A 16,454-nucleotide genomic window follows, 5' to 3' on the forward strand; every position below is an offset into this window, starting at 1 on the left:
CGGTGGGTTTCCTCCAGGTGCACCGGTTTCCTCCCACCATCAAAAAGACATGCATGTGGGGCGTCCGGGTTGCGTAACAGTCTATTCCGTTGCCTACCAACACAGGGATCGCCAGTTCAAATCCCTGTGTTACCTCCAGCTCGGTAAGGCGTCCCTACAGACACAGTTGGCCGTATCTACGGGTGGGAAGCCGGATGTGGGTATGTGTCCTGGTCTCTGCACTAGCATCTCCTCTGGTCAGTCGGGGCGCTTGTTCGGGGGGGAGGGGGAACCGGGGGGAATAGTGTGATCCTCCCACACGCTACGTCCCCCTGGTGAAACTCCTCACTGTCAGGTGAAAAGAAGCGGCTGGCGACTCCACTTGTATCGCAGGAGACACGTGGTAGTCTGCAGCCCTCCCCGGATCTCGGCAGAGGGGGTGGAGCAGAGACCGGGACGGCTCGGAAGAGTGGGGTAATTGGTCCAAGGATACAATTGGGGGGGGGAAATACAGAAAAAAAAGACATGCATGTTAGAGTTAACACTCCTGTCTGTGCTCCTGAGCAAGGCAGTGGAAAGAAGAACTGGAGTTGGTCCCCGGGCGCTGCAGCTGCCCACTGCTCCTATACCTTGGATGGGTTAAATGCAGAAGACACTTTCCCTTTTTAACCCGTCCAATGACAAAATAAAGTGGCTCTCTTCTTTCTTTTGTGGTTGTTTTCAAATATTGTTTATGTCTAAGAGTCTGCTGTTTATCTATTCTTGCATTATCTCGTATCTCTTGAGACGATGAGCGTGTTCACAATCAAATACGTTTCTTAGACGGCGGCCTTGGGTGGTCATTGTGGAAGTGTAGCATCATTGGGGGGGGGGGGTCACTTTACAACAAATATATAATATTGAGGGAAGTACAGTGCAATATGGTCAAAATCAACACAGAAATGATGCTCTGATTGCCAAGGGTCCCAGCTGTCCTCTGCTAGTATGAGGTGCATCTCCATACATGGCCTTATCCACAAAATCTTTATATATCAGTTTATCTACTGTCAAGAGTGTACATCCAACAGAAACCTCCCAATGCGGCACCGCCTCCCTCTGTTATAAAGGCATATACCTGAAAGGATGCGCTGATGTGAGCACGCTGTAAGTCTAGCTGTAGAAAGTAGTGTCAAATGCGAGAATTAAAAATGTCCAGGTCTTCATTAAAGACTATGATCCCTCTAAAATCTTTATTTATAGCCTCATGCCTGCGAGCGCCGTGAGCACTACTTCATATAGGCGCCTTTCAACTTAAAAAGGTGTCGCTGGACAGCGTTAACAATGTTACGTGATTATGTCGTTCACATTTACAATAAGGACGTAGGTATGCTTCAGGGGGCCTCCGCTCTGAAAGAGAAGAAAGTGACATATTTCTGAAAAGCTTGAAGTGTTTATGAAGACTATAGCATCTATTACATTTGATTGGGTGGCTGTTACAGCTAGAAAAGTGCTATAAAAATGCAACGTGATTGATTGATCGGTTGATCGATCGATCGATCGCCAGTAAACACAAAAGAAAATCTACCTGTCAGAGCAACCTGACCGAGCTTGGGCAGTTTAGCGAAGAAGAGCGGGGTAAAATTGCCGTCTCAGGACGTGCAGAGCTGTAAGGCTGCACCCGAATACCCGAGTATTGGGGTGTTGGTTCGTCGGGTAGGTTTCAGTTTTGGGATTCGGATACCTACTGTAACGTGCATGGATAAGAAGACACGCTGGCCGCCGCCTCGCGGGTCTGAGCCTTTAGTCGAGCGGTTAGCGATTTCTCCTGCGGTGCGGACGATACGGGTTCGAGTCCCGGCCGCGGCAGTTCCTATGGTTGTCCCCCGTCTTTGCTACACTATTGTTTTTTGTTTTTTTTTTGCTTAATGTCGGCTATCAACAAAAATAACATTTGTCTGCCCATTCTTGTCCTATAGTGATATATATATATATATATATATTTTTTTTTTTTGTTTAATTGCGCTGCGGAACTTTTAAGGCCGTCTCGGCTGCTGCGGCGCCCGGCATGCCGCTCGCCTTCAGTAGTGACGTCACGCTTCAGGTCCACCTTGGCCGGCAGAGGGGAGACGAAAGGCCCACCTCGGCTGTGCGGCGACGCTTCAAACTCATATCTTTTTGTTTAGCACACAAGACAGTGTGCCAATTATGCGATTTGAAACTGGCCTGCCACGGTGGCACAACAAGCTTGATAAAATGCCGTAAGTAGGAGGCTATTCTTATTGATAAAAAAAAACAAAAAAACAACCGAGGCTACTTGCTAGCAAACTTAGCTTAGCTCACGTCCGTTTCCCGGTCGCCATTATCAAGCCGCTTTTAGCCGCCTTTTAAACAGTAACGTTACACTCGCGAAATACACGCAGCTGAATAGCTAAAATAAGGTTACATCTGGGGCCAGGGCAATTGTTGGCCTTAAAAAAAGCCTAAACTAGCGTGTTTTGTATCTGACTCGTGTTGGGTTCAGGCGGTAAAACGTTATAGACCCCGGCTAATAGCTGGCGGAACGTGGGCCCGGAGCTGGCCCCGCCCACCGCCCCAGTGCACCGGAAGTGTCAGCTTTTTTTATATATATATTTTTTTTTTCATTGAACATTGTTCATATTCATGTACAGATTCTTGAAGAAAGTTCATTATAAAACAAACATGGCAAATATACATTCCATCCAAAAATACATAGATAAATCCAAAGTGCCAAAGGGAACAGTATGTAAATATTTCTATACAGTATATCAGGAAGTGCATAGAGGTTGAATGTCACATGACAAATATACGGTAATGTATTATGAAAATAAGGGTACAAACAATAATAAATTAAATACGTGACATAAACTAATTGAAAATAATAAAACATAGTCCATCATACAAGGGGGGATTAATAAGGATATGCGTCTTCTAATTCAGTGGGAAAATGTCTTAACACCTCGTAAATCTTTAGAGCTTTTGTATCGGTCATTAGTTTTAAAGATTTCAAGTATAATCTAAATTCATTTAAAAAAACAAAAAATTTGGGGGATTGACTTAAAGTATCTATTTTTATGAATAAAGAAATTGGCTAAGCAGAGGATTACATTACAACAGAATTCATCGTTTTTGTTTTGCAAAATCATACCAAATGTTATATTGTCTCTAGAAATCGAAGTTGGAAAGGACAAAATCCTTTGCTTTATCCATTTGTGAACGTCAAGCCAGAACACAAGTACCACACCACATGAGAAAAAAACATGGTCCGTAGTTTCTATGTAATTTTCACAAAATTAACATATATTATCGTCAAAACCAAACCGTGATCTAAGTAGTTCTTTGGAGGGATATATGTTATTCATAATTTTGAAGTGTGTTTGTAGGAAGCGTCAGCTGCGCAGGACGCGCGGGTCATTTCAACGTGTGCGAGTACTGTGAGAAATGAAACGATTATGAGTAATACATAATAAAATAGATATGAATCTAATGAATCTCACCTTGAATTTGTCGGTGCTAGTGTGCTGTTTCTGCTTCACAACGCTTTCTCGGGCTTCGTCTCGGATTCAGAGCCTATCATAATGAGCATTTATGTAGATTTATAATTTATCCAATGATCAGAAAAAAATTGTGACAAGCTGTTATGTCACAACAAGTGCACAGATAGGACCCGTGCAACCGAATCCCTCGGGATTACAACCATGCATACAACACACCAAACCTTTTGGAAAATGATTTTCCTTAACAAATAGTAATACAGACAACAATACTGTAGTAGAATAAGGGGGTGAATACTTATGCAATCAGTTATTCTGTGATTTATATTTGTGATCAGTTTAGATCACTTTGTCGAGATCCGTTTTCACTTTGACATGAAAGAGTCTTTTTCTGTTCATCAGTCACAAAAACAAAAACCCAAATTAAATCCACTGTAATTCAATGTCAGTAAAACAAAAAACATCCAAGGGGGTGACTACTTTTTATAGGCACTGTATATTTTTGTTGACCGGAAGAAATCTAGCTTGGGTGTCTAGATACAGTGCTATATAAATGTAATCCATTATTATTATTATAATTATTATTATTATTATTATTATTATTATTATTATCTAGCCCATCCCTAATCTTGCCTGTCCCTAAACCGTGTGTGCTTAAATGCTGTTTTTCTTTTAACTGTCATACATGACTGGCTTCAATCACTGTGTCTCAGGTAAAGGAGTGGGCAGCATCAGTCGTCAGCCAAGTCAGATGACAAGTTCTACTCCCCCTCTGGAGAGGAGGAGGACGATAACGAGGAGGGAGGAAGAAGGGTCTGAAAGCAGCAGTGGTGAAGGAGTTTGTTTTATGTGTGTGTGTGTGTGTGTGTGTGTGTGTGTGTGTGTGTGTGTGTGTGTTAAAACATTTTTTTATCCTCCATATCCATATGTCTGAGAGTATTCACCACATATATTTGTGTAATTGGACGTATTTTGAGAGTGTGCTTATTTCCACAGAGTGGGGCAGTGGGGATGAGGGGGGGGGGGACAGTAGTGGAGAGTCGGAGAGGAGCTCCAGTGAATCAGGGGAAAGTTCGAGTGACTCTGAATCGGAACGAAAAAAGAAGAAGCTGCACGGAAGGAAGGAAGGAAGGAGGGAGGGCAAGCAAACAGCTGTTGGACAAGTACAATGAAGTGTCCTTCATAGCAGGAAAGACACGTTTCCTGTGTCTTTAATTTGGTGTACCCAGATGTTGCGTGTTTCCTTCTCCCTCAGGTGAACTGTGGTAATTGAAAAGGTGTGTGTGTGTGTTTTGTTTTTTTGTTTTTGAAGCTGCCCATCCAGATATAAGACCTTACTATATTCACTAATAATTTACTCTTTTTCATCCCCACTCAATTTTTAAATCGTTCAGCAACCTTTGCAATAATTTGTACAGCGTCGGACAACACAGCCCACAAAGCTGTGTGCTCATGTACGTCATCTTCCTCCTCTCCCTCCTCACCATCGGTCACTCGGAGACGGGCGGTGCTACTGGGTCGTCTGTATTGTCATCATTAGGGGGAGATCCATTAACAAGCTAATCAAGAGGAATTTTCCTCCAGTAGTGTCACCCATATTTACATGGCTAGTGGGTAATGACTTTTGATTGGTCATTCAGCAGCCCGGTGTTAGCACTGAATGAGATTTGAATCGTTACTATTGGATATGCATGCGCACACTCTCTCACACTCTGGCAAATGAAGTTTCTTCTACACGCTGCTGAATCTGCCCGCGAGCACGCTGGATGTACCTGCTTCTGCGGCGCGACGGGCCGCCGGGTGACCCTTCTCCCTCCATTAGGGCATATAATTAGAGCAACTCACCCCAGTGCGTGTGTACACACACACACAAACATACGTACACACACACACACACACACAAACCAGCGACACACAGTAGAGTAATTAGAGCAGCTCACCCCAGCGCTTTCACAACAAACACAGCATAATGCCCTCGTTACGGCCCAGTCATTGCAGGCAGGGCCTAATCAGGCCCGCAGTGATTTATATCGCCTTTTCCTGTTCGCAGCAAATGAAATCTGTTGGCCAAATTAATACTGGCTTTTCATCATGGCCCAAGTTAAAAAGCCAGTTACCGTCACAATTCCTCTCATTAATCTGACAGCCGAAAACCCCAGGCAGGCGGAGTAAACACTCGTTACGGGGACAAATTGAAGAGACGGCGCTAGAGACGAGAGGTGGGGGGGAAAAAAACCTTTTGAGTGAACGAGAGAGTAAATTAACTTGAGAAACAGAAACTTATTGATCTTTGTTGTTCTGACGGAATCAAGTTTACGTTCTCAGGTTGTGTTGGAGAGAAGATCGGTGTTTCTCCGAGCCGGCGTTACTCACCGTGTTTGTTCAGATACTCCTCGTTCAGTGTGTGGTAGAAAACAGAGATTTGAACTAAAAACAGCGGTTTGACTCTCATCCACATAGGGTGCCTCCGTAGCTGAATGGTTTGCATGTTATAGCGCCCCCTCTCTCTCCTATTTCCTGTCTGTCTTTCATTGTCACTGTCTAAAAGAAGTCCAAAGAAAAGTTTCACCAACTTAAATAGAAGTATATCTTAACGGATATAAGATTTTATGCTCTTTTTGTACAATAACAGATTTAATGTACTTTTATTGCTCCCCTGTGCAGCCTAGTCTTGTTTCTTCATATGTTTCAGTGAGTCCAGCGAGGACTGTCCTGTGGCCAGACCGGGGGGGTCATCGGCAGACGGTTTGAGGTATGAGGATGACTGAAACAGACGCCGACTCGGCCTCAAAGCCGGAGAAAAGTGGCAAGTCTAAACACAAGGTGAGACTTGTTGTTATGTGTGGGCCTCTCCATGAGTTTGGTTGTAATCGGAGCAGAGAACGTAATCAAATCCCGTCACAAGAGAACGACTGGAAGGGCGTCCGGGTGGCGTAGCGGTCTATTCCGGTGCCTGCCAACACAGGGGTCGCCGGTTCAAATCCCTGTGCTACGGCCGTCCCTACAGACACAATTGGCTGTGTTTGCGGGTGGGAAGCCGGATGTGAGTATGTGTCCTGGTCGGTGCACTAGCGCCTCCTCTGGTCGGTTTGGGGCGCCTGTTCAGGGGGGAGGGGGAACTGCATATACATCAGATTATTTGTTTCCATGATCAAAAAGGAGTGGGAGTACGTAAACACTAATTTTTTCCTCCCCTTTCTCACCTACTGTTTACTTAATAGTAACTTGAGTATTGTATCGTGAGTTACTCACGATACAATACTATCCCGACACGTTGCCCACAATATTGATGGTGTCGGAATACAGTGATTCTGTGATACTCGATACATCGCAAGACAATTACCTATGATACGTGATGATATCTGTGTAACTGAAGAAGAAAAATACCCCTAAAAAGGCAACAACAAAAAAAGCCACAATTATTATTATTGTTTATTCACTGTATTGTGGTGTCAGTTTCACAGAATTTAACAACTGAAATGAAGCAATGTACAACAAAGCACATAGAGTCTTATACTAGTGCCTGTTGCAAGAGGAAGTGTTAGGATATATCCCTGTATCGAGATTTTGTCCCGCCCCCATGACTGAACGCTGTAGCCGAGCCGGGCAAAACCACTATGCATTGTGTAGGATGAGGTCAGTGTGTTAATACTGGATGCAACACCGTCTTTAGCTACACAACAGACACTTCTAAAAGATTTAAAGTTATTTCCAGTTTTTCCTCTCATAACATTTTCAAGACCTTGCTCTCTGACTTTTTCTGAAATACAATAATTTTTGCTCTGCTTGCAGCTAAGTCGATATTGCATCCTTTACGTCAAATAACCTGCTCCCCATAATATATCTGCTTAGAGGAACAGCTCCTCCTGCTCTTGGCTGGTTTGTTATACTGTGTATGGCTTGTTACGTGGCCGTCAAGTACTCCATTAGAGGTTTGTACACCTTGTGAAATGGGGTTTCTTGACATAATGTCATGTATATTGCATTTTTTTATCATACACATTACATACATGAAACTGTTTATTTCCCTGTGATGGAAAAACCTGGATATTTTGTTCTGAAGTTACTGTTGGAATTACAGTATTACAGTCAGAATTACAGTCAAGTATTTTAAATAACTTTAATGCATTTAATTGCGTAGCACTTTTCTTGACGTTGTTAAAAAGTTGCTTCAACTATAAAACAACAGGGATACAAAGTAAAATAGAATAAAATAAATGTCAGTTAAAGGGAGTGTAAAAAGTTGTTTTTAGCTGATGTTTTAAGGAAGACACAGAAGTAGCCGTGCAAACTTTGAGCAGTATCTTACAGTCCCCTAAGTATTTTACCATGTCTTTAGGTTATCCTAACTGATGTCAAATTTCAGTTGACCTTTATGGACTAAGACATAATGTAGTCCTAAAATGAGCTATAGTAGAGAGCTCCTGCATTTGGTCCCCTGTTCATCTCTGTGATGGATTGGTACAACGTAGTTTCTACGTTCACGCTTAGTGGAAACCTAGAAATCATGTTTTATATACGGGGATGTCATTTGGGTTTTGCCTTTTTCAGATTTTCCCCTCCTCTTCAAAATCCATCCATGAATCCAAGAAGATCACACAGTCCTGTGCACAGCACGACAGAGGCTGGAGAAGAAGAAGAGGAGGAGGAAGAGGAAGAAGAAGAAGAAGAGGATCCCCAGCTTCTTGTTTATGGGATGCAGCATAGAGGAACTCCACTTGGTTGACACCTTCTCATCAGGGCTGAGTGCACGAGGCCACATCGCTAACCGCTCGACCAAAGGGGGCCGACCCCCTGGCGATCGGCCAGTGAGTCTTTTTGTAGGTTTCAGTAGTCAAGTACAACAGCGCCTTTACGTTCTGAGGAGGCTAAGGAAAGCCAACCTCTCCCAAAAGCTGCTTGCCAGCTTTGGTAGATGCTCCATCGAGAGCATCTACCAAACTGCTTGCCAGCTTTGGTAGATGCTCTCGATGGAGCATCTACCAAACTGCAGGGCAGCCCGGTACAGCAGCTGCACCACAGCCGACGACCAAGCCCTGCAGCGCGCTGTGGAAGCAGCACAGACATTGTTGGCATCGAGCTGCCTTCAGCACAACATCTTCACGGCACTCGTTGTGCGAGGGGGGGGCTAAGAACATCATAAAATATGTTACACACCCTGGACACCATCTGTGTCAGCCTCTCCTCCTGTCATGGAGGTGCTTCAGATCGAGCCGCACACGCCCAAAGAAACTGAAAAACGGCTTCTTTCCAAAAGCTGTGGCACTAATGAACTCGGACACCTCCTCGGTCCAACAAGACTGAGGTGCTGCCAATATCGGGCATGTGCAGTATTTGCATATATTTACCCACTTGTCACTTTGAGCCACTTCACATCTGCCCTTTGCTAATGATATTCTTGTACCTCATTAGCTGTATTGTATTTTATATCTTATACTGCTTATATTTTACACGTATATCGCCTAGTCTTTGTCCATTTTATTGCTGGTATTTTATATTTCTTACCTCTCTTAAGTGTGCAACATTTCGAGGTTGACACACCTGCAATTTTGTTGTGCTTGGCACAGTGACAATAAAGTTCTGGATTCTTGATCCCTTTCGCTCACTCACCCCCACCTCACCCGACGCCGTCTCCTCCACCTCACCCGACGCCGTCACCCCCACCTCACCCGACGCCATCTCTTTTTCTCGCCTCCACCCGTTGATTGCTGTGGCAGCATCTATCGGTTGTGACGTGACGTTGTCCATGACTAGTCAATGCAAAGTCCACAAACGTTGAAGGTGGATGCAGAATATCCACTGTTAGGAAGTGTTGAAAGTGTCCTGTGCTAGTTACTGTGATTGAAGCTGAAGCATTTTGCTGACTATATACCATACTCACACATTTTCAGCACTCTTAGAGTTGACGTTTTTCTCTCATATTACTGTTTCATCTATAGGTGTTTGTTGGCCTTTGTTGCAGACCGCTGAGTGTCCGTATCCCATCTCCGTGTTTTGTTTTTTCAGGGGAAGTCCAAGAGTGAACAGTCTACGACGGAACGGATCAGCTGTAAGTTAACAAGCCCACTGTTTCTAAAATGATGAGGGAGAAAAAAAAACAACTCACCATCTAAAGTGTATTAGTTAGGCTTTTATATGATAACCTCAGATGACCATTATCAATTACATATGTAACAGAATTAATTATGTCACAGTAAGCTTTAAGTGTCTTTTTTTCTGTGTCTGTTTCAGTGAGTCCTTCAGATAATAATACACTTTATTTATATCGCACCTTATGTAAACAACATTACAAGCTGCCTTAAACAACAGGATAAAATAATGCACATAGTCAAGGTAAAACAACACAATACAATACAATATATAGGACATAATGCCAGATCCGCTCCACAGAACAAGGTTAAACACACTCAGGATAAAGTCACAAGAGCACAATTAAAACGAAGAGAATTAGAGCCGATAAAAAAAGGATTGTGATGAAAACAGTTAAAATAAGGTGATGAAAGAAAAATATATAAAGAATTAAAAATGTAAATTTTTGAAAGTATAAGATATAAACACTAAAACACAAAACATTAATTAAAATAAATAAATATTGGGCAACAATTGATTTACTATAAAAAAAAAGCCTTCCAGCAAAAGTAAGTTTTAAGAAGTGATTTAAAGGTAGGCAGTGAGTTTGCTAGCCTAATTTCCTCAGGTAGGGAGTTCCACAGCTGTGGGGCTCTTACAGAAAATGCCTGGTCGCCTTTAGTAACGAGGCTCGCTGAGGGAACAGTTAAAAGGGACCTGCCTGAGGAGCACAGGCAGCGACCAGGCCCATGGGGGGGTGAATAAATCAGTGATGTATGTAAGGGCGAGGTCATGTAGGGCTTTAAAAATAATTAGTAAAAGTTTAAAATCAATCCTGTATCTAACAGGTAGCCAGTGAAGCATTGCAAGAATGGGAGTGATGTGTTCATGTCTCTTGGAATTGGTTAACAGTCTGGCTGCTGAGTTTTGGATGAGCTGGAGGCGAGAGATGGACTTGTGACTGAGCCCTGAATGCAGGGAGTTACAATAATCCAGCCGTGATGCGATGGATGCATGCGTGACTTTTTCAAGGTCTGTTTGAGATAGACAATGATTAACTTTTGTGATGTTCCTAATTGGAGAAAGCAATACTGTACTGCCTTGGTGATTTGTGTACCAAAGTGGAGCTTGGAGTCGAAAAATACACCCAAATTGTGGGCATAGTGTGTAACACCGGACGACAGGTTCCCTAGACTCTTTTTTCCAGCTCACCAGTTAGGTTAGGGGGGCCAAATAAAAGGACCTCAGATTTGGACTCATTGAGCCAGAGGAAGTTTTGTGACATCCAGCGCTTAATATCAGAGAGACAAGCCATAACATGAGAAAGATCATGTGTGTGTCATTACCAGTAAGTGGGACATAAAGCTGGGTGTCATCTACATAACAGTGAAAATTAATATTATGATGACTGATGATCTGACCCAGGGGGAGCATGTAAATGGTACATAATAGTGGACCAAGAACTGACCCTTGGGGGACACCACATGCAATGGGGGCTGGATAGATGTGGACTGTTCGCCACATCAACACCTTGTGTACTCGTTGCAAGCCCACTGTTACATCTGGAAAGCGTCTCTTTCCCCAGCATGCAGTTATGTGTGTGTGGGTGTGTGGATGTGTGTGTGTGTGTGCACGAATCAGAGACACACAGGATGACATTTCCTCTATCGGTATGTGTTGAAAGTCTCTTGTTCTTTCCTGTTTGACACTGATAGAACAGCAGAGCTACATATGAGATGGTAAAATGAGCCTCACTCCCATGTGGCATATTTCTGCTCCAGGGGCTCGCTGTTGACCTTTCTACCACCTTATATTTATAACCACTCTGGGCGCAACTGCTCCCAATGCTTCCTATGTGTGTTATCATCCCTCTTTCTCACCTTTATTGTCATTTTCCCTTTTGCACCCTGGCTCTGTTTCTGTCTCTCAACTCTACCTCCATTACATGTTTTTCTTTCTTCCTTCCCCCACATTCGCTCACCTTCCATCTCACTGTCAGATGTTGTGTCCCCTGTGTGTCTGCAGTTGTATATCAGATGGGTGACCTTTCTTAGTGTGACGGCTCCTTTCTCCTCTGGATGTGTGAGCTGCTCTGCATGTCTGTGTGTTTTGTCTTGCGTCCCTCTGGGGGGAAACCTCCACATCGTTTGTTCTGCTGTTGCTGTGTCTATTTTCTGTGTGATAGCCGACACTTCAGCAGCACTAGTTAGAAAACAAATCTGGCAGTTTATCAATGTGAAATTCTCGTTCTTATGTTGACACATCACATAGGCACATAAGGATAGTTAAAACAAAATGTGGGGCTTCAAATTGGGCCTTTTTGAAGCCAGCAAATTGCATGGATGTGAACTGTTTTGTTCTTTAATCGTCTTAATTAAAAAATATATTCTCATAAATGTTCCAGTGTCTTAGAAATCTAAGTATATGTAGAAGCTAAAGGTGACCAAATCTTGGCACAAATACACTTAAGGTCTTGTGATGTCATGAAAGCTCCAGTTTGTCCATGTATCTCCTTACATGGGTGGCGCAGTGGTTAACACGGTCGCCTCACAGCAAGAAGGTCCTAGGTTCGAGCCCTGGGTTAGTCCCACTTTGGGGGTCGTCCCTGGTCGTCCTCTGTGTGGAGTGTGCATGTTCTGCCAGTGTCTGCGTGGGTTTCCTCCGGGGGCTCCGGTTTCCTCCCACAGTCCAAAAACATGTAGGTCAGGTGAATCGGCCATACTAAATTGTCCCTAGGTATGAATGTGTGTGTGTGTGTGTGGGGGGGGGGGGCTGTGATGGCCTGGTGGCCTGTCCAGGGTGCCTCCCCGCCTGCCGCCCAATGACTGCTGGGATAGGCTCCAGCATCCTCGCGACCCTGAGGGCGGTGTAAGCTGTTCGGATAATGGATGGATGGATGGATGGATGGATGGATGGATGGATGGATGGATGGATGCATGGATGGATGGATGGATGGATGGATGGATGGATGGATGGATGGATGGATGGGTCTCCTTACATCCTGTGTTGCTATTCAGACCATGAGGAATCTGCTGGGTTGTTCATGTTTTTCCTTAAAAAGCCAAGCAGCACTCAGAGAGCAGCTTCTTGCACAGTGCACATAAATACAGAATGGCTAAATTTCCACGTGGGTAGATCAAGAATATAATTTCTATTGCTACTGTAAATAATGTTTGAGTGATTTGTGGAAATTCATAACAGTGACCCAACGCAGTCCCTGCGCCAGCTTTAGCACATTCACCTCGGTGTCGTCTCGCCGACTACCTGAACAGCTTCTTAGCTCTCCCTGTTTTGAAGTCCTGAGCTTTGTAGCGAGGATGTTCTGGGTCTGCGCATCGGTTCTGCGTGCCTGTCAGTCAGGATGATTGACAGGCGCTCTCGGGTCTGTGGCTATGCTGTGTGAGGTTTGTTAGTCAAGTCTTTCCCCTCTCAGGTGAAGGCCGGAGAGTAATAGAGAATAGAAATGCAAATTATAAACAGGGAACTTTTCGCACATCAGCACCTGATTTAGAGTCATTTCTATGCATAAATACATGACGGGCATTGGGATTCATAGACGAGGCAAATAACCTCACACCTTCATCCAAACCTCCACCCTCCCCCTTTCTCCCCCTATACACAGGGTTTCTGCAACGTGCATGCACATTCCCGCACACATCCAAATACACACACACTCGCACACACTCCAGCCCTTGTGTCTCACTTTCTTGCACACACACACACTCACACACACACACACACACTGGCCCTAGTGTCATTTCTATTTCTCAGCAATTCGCCCACGGAGGCAGTGAGTCTGTCTCAGCCGAGCGCCTGAGCCCTTTTAGAGAATTACAGCATGGTTATCAAAGGCATTTAGATTAACCCCGGTCACTGTCTTTGACCCCCCTCTCGTCCCTCCCCTACTCCACCCCCCCCCGGCTTCTGCATACCATCGCTCTCTCTAATAACATTTTGACATTAGGATCCCTCACAAACACCTCTTTAAATCCCCCACCCCACCCAGCTCCTTCCGACCGCTGTCCGTGTGTACGGCGGGTTGGCGGAGGCTGATAACTTTTCATTCATAATTAGCAGCCAGCGAATGGGGCTGTGCTGGGGGGAAATTGAACTGTCAGCAGCGGGGCGCAGGGCGTTTGACCCCATCATGCCCAGAGGGGGCCATCATAATTTGTTCATTTGGTGCCCATCAGGCGGGCGCCAACTCGCCCCTCCTCCCACATCTCCCTGTCTCACCTCTCTGACCTCCCCGTAGTGGGCGCTCTTGGCTCACGTCTAATTATGGATCAGCGGGAGAACTCTCAGTGGCACGAAAGTAGAAGCCCTTGTCCTCCAAACCTCCCACTGCCACTCAAACCAGGGAGATCGCCTCTTGAATAGGAACAAATGCCCACACGGGCACAGCAAATTGGACCAACAGACTACTCAGCAGATCTAAATCGTAGGATAGTATCAGACGTGTTTGTGTATTGTATGTGTTACATCAGTTGTTCCTACATTTTTTAATTGTGTTGTTTAGAGGCTGTTGTATGTCACTTAGCTAAGTTTTGGTTGGCGCATGAAAAGACCAACTCGGCCCTTTCCCCCGTTAAGGCCTAACGAGAGGTCACGCCGTGGTCCTGGGTCCGCAGCTATGAGAGTGCCAGTGTCTTGAAATGTCCATATGTTGGGGGGGGGGTAGCGTGACCCTCCCATGTGCTACGTCCCCCTGGTGAAACTCCTCACTGCCAGGTGAAAAGAAGCGGCTGGTGACTCCACATGTATCAGAGGAGGCATGCGGTAGCCTGCAGCCCTCCTCGGATCAGCAGAGGGGGCGGAGCAGGCACCGGGACGCTCGGAAGAGGGGGGTAATTGGCCAAGTGCAATTGGGGAGAAAAATGGGGGGGGGGGCCCACCTCACCCACAAAAAAAAAAAAAGCTGTGAAATACCAAACCTGAATGGTTAATGTCCAGACAGTTAAAGGTACTGTTAAGGTCAAAGGTAACATGAAGATGACAAGTCTCCTGCATGCTCGATAATCCAGGTGAGACATCACAGAAAGGTGAATCGGTTCATCTGGACACCACCTTTATTGACAGATACATTGCATCACTCATCCAAGTGACCCCTTCAGTCTCAACTGACTGCAGGTGTCCCCACCCTTATAAACAATACGGTGGCATAACGACCCAAACCAACGACCAGTTTCATATGCAAATACGGGCGTGACCGTTAACTAGAGTTTCAATGGCCACATGTACTGTTCACAGAGGATTAGGGAATGGTTGCAATCACAGCACTGTAAGATAATGACAGATGTACGCTTAGCCCCCCCCCCCCCGGTTCAGGGATGGTCGTTCCCTCTTCACATAGAGGGCCTCTTTCACTGCCCATTCAAACCAGTGTTCCTCCCTATCAAGGCTGTGCACATCCTCATCCCTGAAAGAGTGGCCACAGGCCTGTAGACGGTGTGGGCTGTGGAGTCCTGGTCTGTAGGTGGTGTGGGCTGTGGAGTCCTGGTCTGTAGATGGTGTGGGCTGTGGAGTCCTGGTCTGTAGATGGTGTGGGCTGTGGAGTCCTGGTCTGTAGATGGTGTGGGCTGTGGAGTCCTGGTCTGTAGGTGGTGTGGGCTGTGGAGTCCTGGTCTGTAGATGGTGTGGGCTGTGGAGTCCTGGTCTGTAGATGGTGTGGGCTGTGGAGTCCTGGTCTGTAGATGGTGTGGGCTGTGGAGTCCTGGTCTGTAGATGGTGTGGGCTGTGGAGTCCTGGTCTGTAGATGGTGTGGGCTGTGGAGTCCTGGTCTGTAGATGGTGTGGGCTGTGGAGTCCTGGCCTGTAGATGGTGTGGGCTGTGGAGTCCTGGCCTGTAGATGGTGTGGGCTGTGGAGTCCTGGTCTGTAGATGGTGTGGGCTGTGGAGTCCTGGTCTGTAGATGGTGTGGGCTGTGGAGTCCTGGTCTGTAGATGGTGTGGGCTGTGGAGTCCTGGTCTGTAGATGGTGTGGGCTGTGGAGTCCTGGTCTGTAGATGGTGTGGGCTGTGGAGTCCTGGCCTGTAGATGGTGTGGGCTGTGGAGGGCTGTGGAGTCCTGGTCTGTAGATGGTGTGGGCTGTGGAGTCCTGGTCTGTAGACGGTGTGGGCTGTGGAGTCCTGGCCTGAGAGCACTAAGGGCCCCGACACACCGACCGTCGGCCCATGTCGGGTGAGTGTCTGTGACCCTAGTTTCTCTCTCTCCCGCTCTCTCTCATCAGCTAAGCAGAGCTAGTTTCAGTTACATGTCGAGCTTCAGACCGGGGCTACGGGACTTGTAAGACCACTACCAGCATGGTAAGCTCTTCACCATTATTCGGAGGTTTTACATGGTCCACGCTTGGACTGAAGATGCAGGGAGGAGTGAATGATGGTCACTTCTTAATGTTTCTTTTTCACCTCGTGTTGAGGCTTGAGTATGGTTAGAAAGGGTCTGGTAAAGTTCTTTCTCAAGTAAAACGCCCCTAAACATTAGTCTGTTATCTAACACTTACTTTTAGTACATTTCATTTGATCCTTGTATATTAATTTTTTCATATTGTTTTCCAAAATAACACACGAAGGTGCTACTCACTTGATTATGTCGGGGGAATGTGTAGAGCACAGTGAAGGACACTGTTTTTACAGCCTGTTGGTTCTTTGTTGCTTTACTTATTTAATGGAAAATTACAAAATTAATCATTTTTGAATACCTAATTTGGTGATAAATTGGCTCAAGTTAAGTAACCTCTGTCTGTGTGCACTGGAGAGACTCTTGTTGGATCAGAGTAGTTTTATAGGTGACTGTAGTAACATATATTTAATTCAATTTGCTGTCAAGGTCTTTCTGATGCCCCTCGATTAATTGTCATCTCCTGAGTGAAGGGAACAATTAAGCCCTAAAGTCAGACACATGTCTCTTACCTCACT

General features: G+C 45.3%; 1 pseudogene; it reads left to right on the forward strand.

Annotated features, from left to right (window-relative positions):
- Positions 1–16,454, forward strand: part of LOC130121635 (AP-3 complex subunit beta-1-like) — a 66,810-nt pseudogene that overhangs the window by 26,544 nt on the left and 23,812 nt on the right.

The sequence above is a fragment of the Lampris incognitus genome, chromosome 12, assembly GCF_029633865.1.
Source record: "Lampris incognitus isolate fLamInc1 chromosome 12, fLamInc1.hap2, whole genome shotgun sequence".
Lineage (NCBI taxonomy): Eukaryota > Metazoa > Chordata > Actinopteri > Lampriformes > Lampridae > Lampris > Lampris incognitus.